Raw genomic sequence first — 14,355 nt, forward strand, 5'->3', positions numbered from 1 at the left:
CGCTTTGACTGAAATATGACTTCACAAGGAAGTACGTCTATCCTCTCCATTGTCGAATATTGTCATAGCGACGCTAGGGTGAATTCGAAGACGCTGAAATGTTATGGCTGCATGTTTGGTAAGTCTTTCGAAGCACAAAATTAATTTCAAACGCCGTTATGTAGCTACAATAACGGCATTTTTTTCAACGGATCTTTGCGAAAAAGTGCATTTAGGCAGAATATGTTGTAAGGCTAGTAAAAATTGTCTACCTCCGACGGGACTCGAACCCGCAATCCCCGGCTTAGGAGGCCGGTGCCTTATCCATTGGGCCACGGAGGCGTATGTAGTTGTGCATTTTAATACCCATGTAATTCGTGGACGTCGTTTCTGTAAATTCGCACATATCCTTGAAATCAACTTTCTAGTGAACTTGAAAATTAATAATAAGGAGGACAGAAACTACAAATGGCAAACTGTATTTCATCGATTGATCTCATATCTGTATAAATTTCATCAGTTTCATAAGTTTTCTGTATAAAAATCTCATGTCGAAAACAGTTTCTAAATATTTTCAATATCAAAGTGATGATTCCATGCATTCCGGCGTTTCTCAGCTTTATATGCCTTTATTTTAGTCACCTTAGTGTCTACGACCATATCACGCTGAAAACACCGGTTCTCGTCCGATCACCGCAGTTAAGCAGCGTCGAGCTCGGTTAGTACTTGGATGGGTGACCGCCTGGGAATACCGGGTGTTGTAGACATTCCTTTTTATAATTTTCTCTGTCTGTTCCTGTCTTCTTCTCAGTAGCTCCTTCACCTGTCCTCTTTTTTTTCTTCATTTTATTTTGTCCCTGCATGTTCATATTTACCTTGATAAAACTGTTACAAAAAGGTCGACAGACGAGTTCCTAAGTCACTACAACATGTACAAGTCGTAACGAATATAACTTTACCGGTAAATTTGTCAAATTAGGAAAAACACGAAATATTCAGTTTACAATCGTTAATTTGCGCTTTGACTGAAATATGACTTCACAAGGAAGTACGTCTATCCTCTCCATTGTCGAATATTGTCATAGCGACGCTAGGGTGAATTCGAAGACGCTGAAATGTTATGGCTGCATGTTTGGTAAGTCTTTCGAAGCACAAAATTAATTTCAAACGCCGTTATGTAGCTACAATAACGGCATTTTTTTCAACGGATCTTTGCGAAAAAGTGCATTTAGGCAGAATATGTTGTAAGGCTAGTAAAAATTGTCTACCTCCGACGGGACTCGAACCCGCAATCCCCGGCTTAGGAGGCCGGTGCCTTATCCATTGGGCCACGGAGGCGTATGTAGTTGTGCATTTTAATACCCATGTAATTCGTGGACGTCGTTTCTGTAAATTCGCACATATCCTTGAAATCAACTTTCTAGTGAACTTGAAAATTAATAATAAGGAGGACAGAAACTACAAATGGCAAACTGTATTTCATCGATTGATCTCATATCTGTATAAATTTCATCAGTTTCATAAGTTTTCTGTATAAAAATCTCATGTCGAAAACAGTTTCTAAATATTTTCAATATCAAAGTGATGATTCCATGCATTCCGGCGTTTCTCAGCTTTATATGCCTTTATTTTAGTCACCTTAGTGTCTACGACCATATCACGCTGAAAACACCGGTTCTCGTCCGATCACCGCAGTTAAGCAGCGTCGAGCTCGGTTAGTACTTGGATGGGTGACCGCCTGGGAATACCGGGTGTTGTAGACATTCCTTTTTATAATTTTCTCTGTCTGTTCCTGTCTTCTTCTCAGTAGCTCCTTCACCTGTCCTCTTTTTTTTCTTCATTTTATTTTGTCCCTGCATGTTCATATTTACCTTGATAAAACTGTTACAAAAAGGTCGACAGACGAGTTCCTAAGTCACTACAACATGTACAAGTCGTAACGAATATAACTTTACCGGTAAATTTGTCAAATTAGGAAAAACACGAAATATTCAGTTTACAATCGTTAATTTGCGCTTTGACTGAAATATGACTTCACAAGGAAGTACGTCTATCCTCTCCATTGTCGAATATTGTCATAGCGACGCTAGGGTGAATTCGAAGACGCTGAAATGTTATGGCTGCATGTTTGGTAAGTCTTTCGAAGCACAAAATTAATTTCAAACGCCGTTATGTAGCTACAATAACGGCATTTTTTTCAACGGATCTTTGCGAAAAAGTGCATTTAGGCAGAATATGTTGTAAGGCTAGTAAAAATTGTCTACCTCCGACGGGACTCGAACCCGCAATCCCCGGCTTAGGAGGCCGGTGCCTTATCCATTGGGCCACGGAGGCGTATGTAGTTGTGCATTTTAATACCCATGTAATTCGTGGACGTCGTTTCTGTAAATTCGCACATATCCTTGAAATCAACTTTCTAGTGAACTTGAAAATTAATAATAAGGAGGACAGAAACTACAAATGGCAAACTGTATTTCATCGATTGATCTCATATCTGTATAAATTTCATCAGTTTCATAAGTTTTCTGTATAAAAATCTCATGTCGAAAACAGTTTCTAAATATTTTCAATATCAAAGTGATGATTCCATGCATTCCGGCGTTTCTCAGCTTTATATGCCTTTATTTTAGTCACCTTAGTGTCTACGACCATATCACGCTGAAAACACCGGTTCTCGTCCGATCACCGCAGTTAAGCAGCGTCGAGCTCGGTTAGTACTTGGATGGGTGACCGCCTGGGAATACCGGGTGTTGTAGACATTCCTTTTTATAATTTTCTCTGTCTGTTCCTGTCTTCTTCTCAGTAGCTCCTTCACCTGTCCTCTTTTTTTTCTTCATTTTATTTTGTCCCTGCATGTTCATATTTACCTTGATAAAACTGTTACAAAAAGGTCGACAGACGAGTTCCTAAGTCACTACAACATGTACAAGTCGTAACGAATATAACTTTACCGGTAAATTTGTCAAATTAGGAAAAACACGAAATATTCAGTTTACAATCGTTAATTTGCGCTTTGACTGAAATATGACTTCACAAGGAAGTACGTCTATCCTCTCCATTGTCGAATATTGTCATAGCGACGCTAGGGTGAATTCGAAGACGCTGAAATGTTATGGCTGCATGTTTGGTAAGTCTTTCGAAGCACAAAATTAATTTCAAACGCCGTTATGTAGCTACAATAACGGCATTTTTTTCAACGGATCTTTGCGAAAAAGTGCATTTAGGCAGAATATGTTGTAAGGCTAGTAAAAATTGTCTACCTCCGACGGGACTCGAACCCGCAATCCCCGGCTTAGGAGGCCGGTGCCTTATCCATTGGGCCACGGAGGCGTATGTAGTTGTGCATTTTAATACCCATGTAATTCGTGGACGTCGTTTCTGTAAATTCGCACATATCCTTGAAATCAACTTTCTAGTGAACTTGAAAATTAATAATAAGGAGGACAGAAACTACAAATGGCAAACTGTATTTCATCGATTGATCTCATATCTGTATAAATTTCATCAGTTTCATAAGTTTTCTGTATAAAAATCTCATGTCGAAAACAGTTTCTAAATATTTTCAATATCAAAGTGATGATTCCATGCATTCCGGCGTTTCTTAGCTTTATATGCCTTTATTTTAGTCACCTTAGTGTCTACGACCATATCACGCTGAAAACACCGGTTCTCGTCCGATCACCGCAGTTAAGCAGCGTCGAGCTCGGTTAGTACTTGGATGGGAGACCGCCTGGGAATACCGGGTGTTGTAGACATTCCTTTTTATAATTTTCTCTGTCTGTTCCTGTCTTCTTCTCAGTAGCTCCTTCACCTGTCCTCTTTTTTTTCTTCATTTTATTTTGTCCCTGCATGTTCATATTTACCTTGATAAAACTGTTACAAAAAGGTCGACAGACGAGTTCCTAAGTCACTACAACATGTACAAGTCGTAACGAATATAACTTTACCGGTAAATTTGTCAAATTAGGAAAAACACGAAATATTCAGTTTACAATCGTTAATTTGCGCTTTGACTGAAATATGACTTCACAAGGAAGTACGTCTATCCTCTCCATTGTCGAATATTGTCATAGCGACGCTAGGGTGAATTCGAAGACGCTGAAATGTTATGGCTGCATGTTTGGTAAGTCTTTCGAAGCACAAAATTAATTTCAAACGCCGTTATGTAGCTACAATAACGGCATTTTTTTCAACGGATCTTTGCGAAAAAGTGCATTTAGGCAGAATATGTTGTAAGGCTAGTAAAAATTGTCTACCTCCGACGGGACTCGAACCCGCAATCCCCGGCTTAGGAGGCCGGTGCCTTATCCATTGGGCCACGGAGGCGTATGTAGTTGTGCATTTTAATACCCATGTAATTCGTGGACGTCGTTTCTGTAAATTCGCACATATCCTTGAAATCAACTTTCTAGTGAACTTGAAAATTAATAATAAGGAGGACAGAAACTACAAATGGCAAACTGTATTTCATCGATTGATCTCATATCTGTATAAATTTCATCAGTTTCATAAGTTTTCTGTATAAAAATCTCATGTCGAAAACAGTTTCTAAATATTTTCAATATCAAAGTGATGATTCCATGCATTCCGGCGTTTCTCAGCTTTATATGCCTTTATTTTAGTCACCTTAGTGTCTACGACCATATCACGCTGAAAACACCGGTTCTCGTCCGATCACCGCAGTTAAGCAGCGTCGAGCTCGGTTAGTACTTGGATGGGTGACCGCCTGGGAATACCGGGTGTTGTAGACATTCCTTTTTATAATTTTCTCTGTCTGTTCCTGTCTTCTTCTCAGTAGCTCCTTCACCTGTCCTCTTTTTTTTCTTCATTTTATTTTGTCCCTGCATGTTCATATTTACCTTGATAAAACTGTTACAAAAAGGTCGACAGACGAGTTCCTAAGTCACTACAACATGTACAAGTCGTAACGAATATAACTTTACCGGTAAATTTGTCAAATTAGGAAAAACACGAAATATTCAGTTTACAATCGTTAATTTGCGCTTTGACTGAAATATGACTTCACAAGGAAGTACGTCTATCCTCTCCATTGTCGAATATTGTCATAGCGACGCTAGGGTGAATTCGAAGACGCTGAAATGTTATGGCTGCATGTTTGGTAAGTCTTTCGAAGCACAAAATTAATTTCAAACGCCGTTATGTAGCTACAATAACGGCATTTTTTTCAACGGATCTTTGCGAAAAAGTGCATTTAGGCAGAATATGTTGTAAGGCTAGTAAAAATTATCTACCTCCGACGGGACTCGAACCCGCAATCCCCGGCTTAGGAGGCCGGTGCCTTATCCATTGGGCCACGGAGGCGTATGTAGTTGTGCATTTTAATACCCATGTAATTCGTGGACGTCGTTTCTGTAAATTCGCACATATCCTTGAAATCAACTTTCTAGTGAACTTGAAAATTAATAATAAGGAGGACAGAAACTACAAATGGCAAACTGTATTTCATCGATTGATCTCATATCTGTATAAATTTCATCAGTTTCATAAGTTTTCTGTATAAAAATCTCATGTCGAAAACAGTTTCTAAATATTTTCAATATCAAAGTGATGATTCCATGCATTCCGGCGTTTCTTAGCTTTATATGCCTTTATTTTAGTCACCTTAGTGTCTACGACCATATCACGCTGAAAACACCGGTTCTCGTCCGATCACCGCAGTTAAGCAGCGTCGAGCTCGGTTAGTACTTGGATGGGTGACCGCCTGGGAATACCGGGTGTTGTAGACATTCCTTTTTATAATTTTCTCTGTCTGTTCCTGTCTTCTTCTCAGTAGCTCCTTCACCTGTCCTCTTTTTTTTCTTCATTTTATTTTGTCCCTGCATGTTCATATTTACCTTGATAAAACTGTTACAAAAAGGTCGACAGACGAGTTCCTAAGTCACTACAACATGTACAAGTCGTAACGAATATAACTTTACCGGTAAATTTGTCAAATTAGGAAAAACACGAAATATTCAGTTTACAATCGTTAATTTGCGCTTTGACTGAAATATGACTTCACAAGGAAGTACGTCTATCCTCTCCATTGTCGAATATTGTCATAGCGACGCTAGGGTGAATTCGAAGACGCTGAAATGTTATGGCTGCATGTTTGGTAAGTCTTTCGAAGCACAAAATTAATTTCAAACGCCGTTATGTAGCTACAATAACGGCATTTTTTTCAACGGATCTTTGCGAAAAAGTGCATTTAGGCAGAATATGTTGTAAGGCTAGTAAAAATTGTCTACCTCCGACGGGACTCGAACCCGCAATCCCCGGCTTAGGAGGCCGGTGCCTTATCCATTGGGCCACGGAGGCGTATGTAGTTGTGCATTTTAATACCCATGTAATTCGTGGACGTCGTTTCTGTAAATTCGCACATATCCTTGAAATCAACTTTCTAGTGAACTTGAAAATTAATAATAAGGAGGACAGAAACTACAAATGGCAAACTGTATTTCATCGATTGATCTCATATCTGTATAAATTTCATCAGTTTCATAAGTTTTCTGTATAAAAATCTCATGTCGAAAACAGTTTCTAAATATTTTCAATATCAAAGTGATGATTCCATGCATTCCGGCGTTTCTTAGCTTTATATGCCTTTATTTTAGTCACCTTAGTGTCTACGACCATATCACGCTGAAAACACCGGTTCTCGTCCGATCACCGCAGTTAAGCAGCGTCGAGCTCGGTTAGTACTTGGATGGGTGACCGCCTGGGAATACCGGGTGTTGTAGACATTCCTTTTTATAATTTTCTCTGTCTGTTCCTGTCTTCTTCTCAGTAGCTCCTTCACCTGTCCTCTTTTTTTTCTTCATTTTATTTTGTCCCTGCATGTTCATATTTACCTTGATAAAACTGTTACAAAAAGGTCGACAGACGAGTTCCTAAGTCACTACAACATGTACAAGTCGTAACGAATATAACTTTACCGGTAAATTTGTCAAATTAGGAAAAACACGAAATATTCAGTTTACAATCGTTAATTTGCGCTTTGACTGAAATATGACTTCACAAGGAAGTACGTCTATCCTCTCCATTGTCGAATATTGTCATAGCGACGCTAGGGTGAATTCGAAGACGCTGAAATGTTATGGCTGCATGTTTGGTAAGTCTTTCGAAGCACAAAATTAATTTCAAACGCCGTTATGTAGCTACAATAACGGCATTTTTTTCAACGGATCTTTGCGAAAAAGTGCATTTAGGCAGAATATGTTGTAAGGCTAGTAAAAATTATCTACCTCCGACGGGACTCGAACCCGCAATCCCCGGCTTAGGAGGCCGGTGCCTTATCCATTGGGCCACGGAGGCGTATGTAGTTGTGCATTTTAATACCCATGTAATTCGTGGACGTCGTTTCTGTAAATTCGCACATATCCTTGAAATCAACTTTCTAGTGAACTTGAAAATTAATAATAAGGAGGACAGAAACTACAAATGGCAAACTGTATTTCATCGATTGATCTCATATCTGTATAAATTTCATCAGTTTCATAAGTTTTCTGTATAAAAATCTCATGTCGAAAACAGTTTCTAAATATTTTCAATATCAAAGTGATGATTCCATGCATTCCGGCGTTTCTTAGCTTTATATGCCTTTATTTTAGTCACCTTAGTGTCTACGACCATATCACGCTGAAAACACCGGTTCTCGTCCGATCACCGCAGTTAAGCAGCGTCGAGCTCGGTTAGTACTTGGATGGGTGACCGCCTGGGAATACCGGGTGTTGTAGACATTCCTTTTTATAATTTTCTCTGTCTGTTCCTGTCTTCTTCTCAGTAGCTCCTTCACCTGTCCTCTTTTTTTTCTTCATTTTATTTTGTCCCTGCATGTTCATATTTACCTTGATAAAACTGTTACAAAAAGGTCGACAGACGAGTTCCTAAGTCACTACAACATGTACAAGTCGTAACGAATATAACTTTACCGGTAAATTTGTCAAATTAGGAAAAACACGAAATATTCAGTTTACAATCGTTAATTTGCGCTTTGACTGAAATATGACTTCACAAGGAAGTACGTCTATCCTCTCCATTGTCGAATATTGTCATAGCGACGCTAGGGTGAATTCGAAGACGCTGAAATGTTATGGCTGCATGTTTGGTAAGTCTTTCGAAGCACAAAATTAATTTCAAACGCCGTTATGTAGCTACAATAACGGCATTTTTTTCAACGGATCTTTGCGAAAAAGTGCATTTAGGCAGAATATGTTGTAAGGCTAGTAAAAATTATCTACCTCCGACGGGACTCGAACCCGCAATCCCCGGCTTAGGAGGCCGGTGCCTTATCCATTGGGCCACGGAGGCGTATGTAGTTGTGCATTTTAATACCCATGTAATTCGTGGACGTCGTTTCTGTAAATTCGCACATATCCTTGAAATCAACTTTCTAGTGAACTTGAAAATTAATAATAAGGAGGACAGAAACTACAAATGGCAAACTGTATTTCATCGATTGATCTCATATCTGTATAAATTTCATCAGTTTCATAAGTTTTCTGTATAAAAATCTCATGTCGAAAACAGTTTCTAAATATTTTCAATATCAAAGTGATGATTCCATGCATTCCGGCGTTTCTTAGCTTTATATGCCTTTATTTTAGTCACCTTAGTGTCTACGACCATATCACGCTGAAAACACCGGTTCTCGTCCGATCACCGCAGTTAAGCAGCGTCGAGCTCGGTTAGTACTTGGATGGGTGACCGCCTGGGAATACCGGGTGTTGTAGACATTCCTTTTTATAATTTTCTCTGTCTGTTCCTGTCTTCTTCTCAGTAGCTCCTTCACCTGTCCTCTTTTTTTTCTTCATTTTATTTTGTCCCTGCATGTTCATATTTACCTTGATAAAACTGTTACAAAAAGGTCGACAGACGAGTTCCTAAGTCACTACAACATGTACAAGTCGTAACGAATATAACTTTACCGGTAAATTTGTCAAATTAGGAAAAACACGAAATATTCAGTTTACAATCGTTAATTTGCGCTTTGACTGAAATATGACTTCACAAGGAAGTACGTCTATCCTCTCCATTGTCGAATATTGTCATAGCGACGCTAGGGTGAATTCGAAGACGCTGAAATGTTATGGCTGCATGTTTGGTAAGTCTTTCGAAGCACAAAATTAATTTCAAACGCCGTTATGTAGCTACAATAACGGCATTTTTTTCAACGGATCTTTGCGAAAAAGTGCATTTAGGCAGAATATGTTGTAAGGCTAGTAAAAATTATCTACCTCCGACGGGACTCGAACCCGCAATCCCCGGCTTAGGAGGCCGGTGCCTTATCCATTGGGCCACGGAGGCGTATGTAGTTGTGCATTTTAATACCCATGTAATTCGTGGACGTCGTTTCTGTAAATTCGCACATATCCTTGAAATCAACTTTCTAGTGAACTTGAAAATTAATAATAAGGAGGACAGAAACTACAAATGGCAAACTGTATTTCATCGATTGATCTCATATCTGTATAAATTTCATCAGTTTCATAAGTTTTCTGTATAAAAATCTCATGTCGAAAACAGTTTCTAAATATTTTCAATATCAAAGTGATGATTCCATGCATTCCGGCGTTTCTTAGCTTTATATGCCTTTATTTTAGTCACCTTAGTGTCTACGACCATATCACGCTGAAAACACCGGTTCTCGTCCGATCACCGCAGTTAAGCAGCGTCGAGCTCGGTTAGTACTTGGATGGGTGACCGCCTGGGAATACCGGGTGTTGTAGACATTCCTTTTTATAATTTTCTCTGTCTGTTCCTGTCTTCTTCTCAGTAGCTCCTTCACCTGTCCTCTTTTTTTTCTTCATTTTATTTTGTCCCTGCATGTTCATATTTACCTTGATAAAACTGTTACAAAAAGGTCGACAGACGAGTTCCTAAGTCACTACAACATGTACAAGTCGTAACGAATATAACTTTACCGGTAAATTTGTCAAATTAGGAAAAACACGAAATATTCAGTTTACAATCGTTAATTTGCGCTTTGACTGAAATATGACTTCACAAGGAAGTACGTCTATCCTCTCCATTGTCGAATATTGTCATAGCGACGCTAGGGTGAATTCGAAGACGCTGAAATGTTATGGCTGCATGTTTGGTAAGTCTTTCGAAGCACAAAATTAATTTCAAACGCCGTTATGTAGCTACAATAACGGCATTTTTTTCAACGGATCTTTGCGAAAAAGTGCATTTAGGCAGAATATGTTGTAAGGCTAGTAAAAATTGTCTACCTCCGACGGGACTCGAACCCGCAATCCCCGGCTTAGGAGGCCGGTGCCTTATCCATTGGGCCACGGAGGCGTATGTAGTTGTGCATTTTAATACCCATGTAATTCGTGGACGTCGTTTCTGTAAATTCGCACATATCCTTGAAATCAACTTTCTAGTGAACTTGAAAATTAATAATAAGGAGGACAGAAACTACAAATGGCAAACTGTATTTCATCGATTGATCTCATATCTGTATAAATTTCATCAGTTTCATAAGTTTTCTGTATAAAAATCTCATGTCGAAAACAGTTTCTAAATATTTTCAATATCAAAGTGATGATTCCATGCATTCCGGCGTTTCTCAGCTTTATATGCCTTTATTTTAGTCACCTTAGTGTCTACGACCATATCACGCTGAAAACACCGGTTCTCGTCCGATCACCGCAGTTAAGCAGCGTCGAGCTCGGTTAGTACTTGGATGGGTGACCGCCTGGGAATACCGGGTGTTGTAGACATTCCTTTTTATAATTTTCTCTGTCTGTTCCTGTCTTCTTCTCAGTAGCTCCTTCACCTGTCCTCTTTTTTTTCTTCATTTTATTTTGTCCCTGCATGTTCATATTTACCTTGATAAAACTGTTACAAAAAGGTCGACAGACGAGTTCCTAAGTCACTACAACATGTACAAGTCGTAACGAATATAACTTTACCGGTAAATTTGTCAAATTAGGAAAAACACGAAATATTCAGTTTACAATCGTTAATTTGCGCTTTGACTGAAATATGACTTCACAAGGAAGTACGTCTATCCTCTCCATTGTCGAATATTGTCATAGCGACGCTAGGGTGAATTCGAAGACGCTGAAATGTTATGGCTGCATGTTTGGTAAGTCTTTCGAAGCACAAAATTAATTTCAAACGCCGTTATGTAGCTACAATAACGGCATTTTTTTCAACGGATCTTTGCGAAAAAGTGCATTTAGGCAGAATATGTTGTAAGGCTAGTAAAAATTGTCTACCTCCGACGGGACTCGAACCCGCAATCCCCGGCTTAGGAGGCCGGTGCCTTATCCATTGGGCCACGGAGGCGTATGTAGTTGTGCATTTTAATACCCATGTAATTCGTGGACGTCGTTTCTGTAAATTCGCACATATCCTTGAAATCAACTTTCTAGTGAACTTGAAAATTAATAATAAGGAGGACAGAAACTACAAATGGCAAACTGTATTTCATCGATTGATCTCATATCTGTATAAATTTCATCAGTTTCATAAGTTTTCTGTATAAAAATCTCATGTCGAAAACAGTTTCTAAATATTTTCAATATCAAAGTGATGATTCCATGCATTCCGGCGTTTCTTAGCTTTATATGCCTTTATTTTAGTCACCTTAGTGTCTACGACCATATCACGCTGAAAACACCGGTTCTCGTCCGATCACCGCAGTTAAGCAGCGTCGAGCTCGGTTAGTACTTGGATGGGTGACCGCCTGGGAATACCGGGTGTTGTAGACATTCCTTTTTATAATTTTCTCTGTCTGTTCCTGTCTTCTTCTCAGTAGCTCCTTCACCTGTCCTCTTTTTTTTCTTCATTTTATTTTGTCCCTGCATGTTCATATTTACCTTGATAAAACTGTTACAAAAAGGTCGACAGACGAGTTCCTAAGTCACTACAACATGTACAAGTCGTAACGAATATAACTTTACCGGTAAATTTGTCAAATTAGGAAAAACACGAAATATTCAGTTTACAATCGTTAATTTGCGCTTTGACTGAAATATGACTTCACAAGGAAGTACGTCTATCCTCTCCATTGTCGAATATTGTCATAGCGACGCTAGGGTGAATTCGAAGACGCTGAAATGTTATGGCTGCATGTTTGGTAAGTCTTTCGAAGCACAAAATTAATTTCAAACGCCGTTATGTAGCTACAATAACGGCATTTTTTTCAACGGATCTTTGCGAAAAAGTGCATTTAGGCAGAATATGTTGTAAGGCTAGTAAAAATTATCTACCTCCGACGGGACTCGAACCCGCAATCCCCGGCTTAGGAGGCCGGTGCCTTATCCATTGGGCCACGGAGGCGTATGTAGTTGTGCATTTTAATACCCATGTAATTCGTGGACGTCGTTTCTGTAAATTCGCACATATCCTTGAAATCAACTTTCTAGTGAACTTGAAAATTAATAATAAGGAGGACAGAAACTACAAATGGCAAACTGTATTTCATCGATTGATCTCATATCTGTATAAATTTCATCAGTTTCATAAGTTTTCTGTATAAAAATCTCATGTCGAAAACAGTTTCTAAATATTTTCAATATCAAAGTGATGATTCCATGCATTCCGGCGTTTCTTAGCTTTATATGCCTTTATTTTAGTCACCTTAGTGTCTACGACCATATCACGCTGAAAACACCGGTTCTCGTCCGATCACCGCAGTTAAGCAGCGTCGAGCTCGGTTAGTACTTGGATGGGTGACCGCCTGGGAATACCGGGTGTTGTAGACATTCCTTTTTATAATTTTCTCTGTCTGTTCCTGTCTTCTTCTCAGTAGCTCCTTCACCTGTCCTCTTTTTTTTCTTCATTTTATTTTGTCCCTGCATGTTCATATTTACCTTGATAAAACTGTTACAAAAAGGTCGACAGACGAGTTCCTAAGTCACTACAACATGTACAAGTCGTAACGAATATAACTTTACCGGTAAATTTGTCAAATTAGGAAAAACACGAAATATTCAGTTTACAATCGTTAATTTGCGCTTTGACTGAAATATGACTTCACAAGGAAGTACGTCTATCCTCTCCATTGTCGAATATTGTCATAGCGACGCTAGGGTGAATTCGAAGACGCTGAAATGTTATGGCTGCATGTTTGGTAAGTCTTTCGAAGCACAAAATTAATTTCAAACGCCGTTATGTAGCTACAATAACGGCATTTTTTTCAACGGATCTTTGCGAAAAAGTGCATTTAGGCAGAATATGTTGTAAGGCTAGTAAAAATTGTCTACCTCCGACGGGACTCGAACCCGCAATCCCCGGCTTAGGAGGCCGGTGCCTTATCCATTGGGCCACGGAGGCGTATGTAGTTGTGCATTTTAATACCCATGTAATTCGTGGACGTCGTTTCTGTAAATTCGCACATATCCTTGAAATCAACTTTCTAGTGAACTTGAAAATTAATAATAAGGAGGACAGAAACTACAAATGGCAAACTGTATTTCATCGATTGATCTCATATCTGTATAAATTTCATCAGTTTCATAAGTTTTCTGTATAAAAATCTCATGTCGAAAACAGTTTCTAAATATTTTCAATATCAAAGTGATGATTCCATGCATTCCGGCGTTTCTCAGCTTTATATGCCTTTATTTTAGTCACCTTAGTGTCTACGACCATATCACGCTGAAAACACCGGTTCTCGTCCGATCACCGCAGTTAAGCAGCGTCGAGCTCGGTTAGTACTTGGATGGGTGACCGCCTGGGAATACCGGGTGTTGTAGACATTCCTTTTTATAATTTTCTCTGTCTGTTCCTGTCTTCTTCTCAGTAGCTCCTTCACCTGTCCTCTTTTTTTTCTTCATTTTATTTTGTCCCTGCATGTTCATATTTACCTTGATAAAACTGTTACAAAAAGGTCGACAGACGAGTTCCTAAGTCACTACAACATGTACAAGTCGTAACGAATATAACTTTACCGGTAAATTTGTCAAATTAGGAAAAACACGAAATATTCAGTTTACAATCGTTAATTTGCGCTTTGACTGAAATATGACTTCACAAGGAAGTACGTCTATCCTCTCCATTGTCGAATATTGTCATAGCGACGCTAGGGTGAATTCGAAGACGCTGAAATGTTATGGCTGCATGTTTGGTAAGTCTTTCGAAGCACAAAATTAATTTCAAACGCCGTTATGTAGCTACAATAACGGCATTTTTTTCAACGGATCTTTGCGAAAAAGTGCATTTAGGCAGAATATGTTGTAAGGCTAGTAAAAATTGTCTACCTCCGACGGGACTCGAACCCGCAATCCCCGGCTTAGGAGGCCGGTGCCTTATCCATTGGGCCACGGAGGCGTATGTAGTTGTGCATTTTAATACCCATGTAATTCGTGGACGTCGTTTCTGTAAATTCGCACATATCCTTGAAATCAACTTTCTAGTGAA

General features: G+C 39.1%; 29 non-coding genes across 29 annotated transcripts; 14 read left to right on the forward strand and 15 right to left on the reverse strand.

Annotated features, from left to right (window-relative positions):
* Positions 1-248: 248 nt before the first annotated feature.
* Trnar-ccu (transfer RNA arginine (anticodon CCU)) lies at positions 249-321 on the reverse strand. The gene has a single exon. It is a non-coding gene; the product is annotated as a tRNA-Arg (tRNA).
* A 306-nt stretch (positions 322-627) lies between these two features.
* Positions 628-746, forward strand: LOC143077134 (5S ribosomal RNA). The gene has a single exon (XR_012978902.1). It is a non-coding gene; the product is annotated as a 5S ribosomal RNA (ribosomal RNA).
* A 498-nt stretch (positions 747-1,244) lies between these two features.
* Positions 1,245-1,317, reverse strand: Trnar-ccu (transfer RNA arginine (anticodon CCU)). The gene has a single exon. It is a non-coding gene; the product is annotated as a tRNA-Arg (tRNA).
* A 306-nt stretch (positions 1,318-1,623) lies between these two features.
* On the forward strand, positions 1,624-1,742 carry LOC143077135 (5S ribosomal RNA). The gene has a single exon (XR_012978903.1). It is a non-coding gene; the product is annotated as a 5S ribosomal RNA (ribosomal RNA).
* A 498-nt stretch (positions 1,743-2,240) lies between these two features.
* Positions 2,241-2,313, reverse strand: Trnar-ccu (transfer RNA arginine (anticodon CCU)). Its single transcript has one exon. It is a non-coding gene; the product is annotated as a tRNA-Arg (tRNA).
* A 306-nt stretch (positions 2,314-2,619) lies between these two features.
* Positions 2,620-2,738, forward strand: LOC143077136 (5S ribosomal RNA). The gene has a single exon (XR_012978904.1). It is a non-coding gene; the product is annotated as a 5S ribosomal RNA (ribosomal RNA).
* A 498-nt stretch (positions 2,739-3,236) lies between these two features.
* On the reverse strand, positions 3,237-3,309 carry Trnar-ccu (transfer RNA arginine (anticodon CCU)). Its single transcript has one exon. It is a non-coding gene; the product is annotated as a tRNA-Arg (tRNA).
* A 306-nt stretch (positions 3,310-3,615) lies between these two features.
* LOC143077106 (5S ribosomal RNA) lies at positions 3,616-3,734 on the forward strand. Its single transcript, XR_012978875.1, has one exon. It is a non-coding gene; the product is annotated as a 5S ribosomal RNA (ribosomal RNA).
* A 498-nt stretch (positions 3,735-4,232) lies between these two features.
* Positions 4,233-4,305, reverse strand: Trnar-ccu (transfer RNA arginine (anticodon CCU)). The gene has a single exon. It is a non-coding gene; the product is annotated as a tRNA-Arg (tRNA).
* A 306-nt stretch (positions 4,306-4,611) lies between these two features.
* On the forward strand, positions 4,612-4,730 carry LOC143077137 (5S ribosomal RNA). The gene has a single exon (XR_012978905.1). It is a non-coding gene; the product is annotated as a 5S ribosomal RNA (ribosomal RNA).
* Positions 4,731-5,228: 498 nt separating this feature from the next.
* Trnar-ccu (transfer RNA arginine (anticodon CCU)) lies at positions 5,229-5,301 on the reverse strand. Its single transcript has one exon. It is a non-coding gene; the product is annotated as a tRNA-Arg (tRNA).
* Positions 5,302-5,607: 306 nt separating this feature from the next.
* On the forward strand, positions 5,608-5,726 carry LOC143077139 (5S ribosomal RNA). Its single transcript, XR_012978907.1, has one exon. It is a non-coding gene; the product is annotated as a 5S ribosomal RNA (ribosomal RNA).
* Positions 5,727-6,224: 498 nt separating this feature from the next.
* On the reverse strand, positions 6,225-6,297 carry Trnar-ccu (transfer RNA arginine (anticodon CCU)). The gene has a single exon. It is a non-coding gene; the product is annotated as a tRNA-Arg (tRNA).
* Positions 6,298-6,603: 306 nt separating this feature from the next.
* On the forward strand, positions 6,604-6,722 carry LOC143077141 (5S ribosomal RNA). The gene has a single exon (XR_012978908.1). It is a non-coding gene; the product is annotated as a 5S ribosomal RNA (ribosomal RNA).
* Positions 6,723-7,220: 498 nt separating this feature from the next.
* Trnar-ccu (transfer RNA arginine (anticodon CCU)) lies at positions 7,221-7,293 on the reverse strand. The gene has a single exon. It is a non-coding gene; the product is annotated as a tRNA-Arg (tRNA).
* A 306-nt stretch (positions 7,294-7,599) lies between these two features.
* On the forward strand, positions 7,600-7,718 carry LOC143077142 (5S ribosomal RNA). Its single transcript, XR_012978909.1, has one exon. It is a non-coding gene; the product is annotated as a 5S ribosomal RNA (ribosomal RNA).
* A 498-nt stretch (positions 7,719-8,216) lies between these two features.
* On the reverse strand, positions 8,217-8,289 carry Trnar-ccu (transfer RNA arginine (anticodon CCU)). Its single transcript has one exon. It is a non-coding gene; the product is annotated as a tRNA-Arg (tRNA).
* A 306-nt stretch (positions 8,290-8,595) lies between these two features.
* LOC143077143 (5S ribosomal RNA) lies at positions 8,596-8,714 on the forward strand. Its single transcript, XR_012978910.1, has one exon. It is a non-coding gene; the product is annotated as a 5S ribosomal RNA (ribosomal RNA).
* Positions 8,715-9,212: 498 nt separating this feature from the next.
* Positions 9,213-9,285, reverse strand: Trnar-ccu (transfer RNA arginine (anticodon CCU)). The gene has a single exon. It is a non-coding gene; the product is annotated as a tRNA-Arg (tRNA).
* Positions 9,286-9,591: 306 nt separating this feature from the next.
* LOC143077144 (5S ribosomal RNA) lies at positions 9,592-9,710 on the forward strand. Its single transcript, XR_012978911.1, has one exon. It is a non-coding gene; the product is annotated as a 5S ribosomal RNA (ribosomal RNA).
* A 498-nt stretch (positions 9,711-10,208) lies between these two features.
* Positions 10,209-10,281, reverse strand: Trnar-ccu (transfer RNA arginine (anticodon CCU)). The gene has a single exon. It is a non-coding gene; the product is annotated as a tRNA-Arg (tRNA).
* A 306-nt stretch (positions 10,282-10,587) lies between these two features.
* Positions 10,588-10,706, forward strand: LOC143077145 (5S ribosomal RNA). The gene has a single exon (XR_012978912.1). It is a non-coding gene; the product is annotated as a 5S ribosomal RNA (ribosomal RNA).
* A 498-nt stretch (positions 10,707-11,204) lies between these two features.
* On the reverse strand, positions 11,205-11,277 carry Trnar-ccu (transfer RNA arginine (anticodon CCU)). The gene has a single exon. It is a non-coding gene; the product is annotated as a tRNA-Arg (tRNA).
* A 306-nt stretch (positions 11,278-11,583) lies between these two features.
* On the forward strand, positions 11,584-11,702 carry LOC143077146 (5S ribosomal RNA). The gene has a single exon (XR_012978914.1). It is a non-coding gene; the product is annotated as a 5S ribosomal RNA (ribosomal RNA).
* A 498-nt stretch (positions 11,703-12,200) lies between these two features.
* Trnar-ccu (transfer RNA arginine (anticodon CCU)) lies at positions 12,201-12,273 on the reverse strand. Its single transcript has one exon. It is a non-coding gene; the product is annotated as a tRNA-Arg (tRNA).
* Positions 12,274-12,579: 306 nt separating this feature from the next.
* LOC143077147 (5S ribosomal RNA) lies at positions 12,580-12,698 on the forward strand. The gene has a single exon (XR_012978915.1). It is a non-coding gene; the product is annotated as a 5S ribosomal RNA (ribosomal RNA).
* Positions 12,699-13,196: 498 nt separating this feature from the next.
* On the reverse strand, positions 13,197-13,269 carry Trnar-ccu (transfer RNA arginine (anticodon CCU)). Its single transcript has one exon. It is a non-coding gene; the product is annotated as a tRNA-Arg (tRNA).
* Positions 13,270-13,575: 306 nt separating this feature from the next.
* LOC143077148 (5S ribosomal RNA) lies at positions 13,576-13,694 on the forward strand. The gene has a single exon (XR_012978916.1). It is a non-coding gene; the product is annotated as a 5S ribosomal RNA (ribosomal RNA).
* Positions 13,695-14,192: 498 nt separating this feature from the next.
* Trnar-ccu (transfer RNA arginine (anticodon CCU)) lies at positions 14,193-14,265 on the reverse strand. The gene has a single exon. It is a non-coding gene; the product is annotated as a tRNA-Arg (tRNA).
* Between the last annotated feature and the right edge of the window lie 90 nt (positions 14,266-14,355).

This window comes from Mytilus galloprovincialis, chromosome 5 (genome assembly GCF_965363235.1).
Source record: "Mytilus galloprovincialis chromosome 5, xbMytGall1.hap1.1, whole genome shotgun sequence".
NCBI lineage: Eukaryota > Metazoa > Mollusca > Bivalvia > Mytilida > Mytilidae > Mytilus > Mytilus galloprovincialis.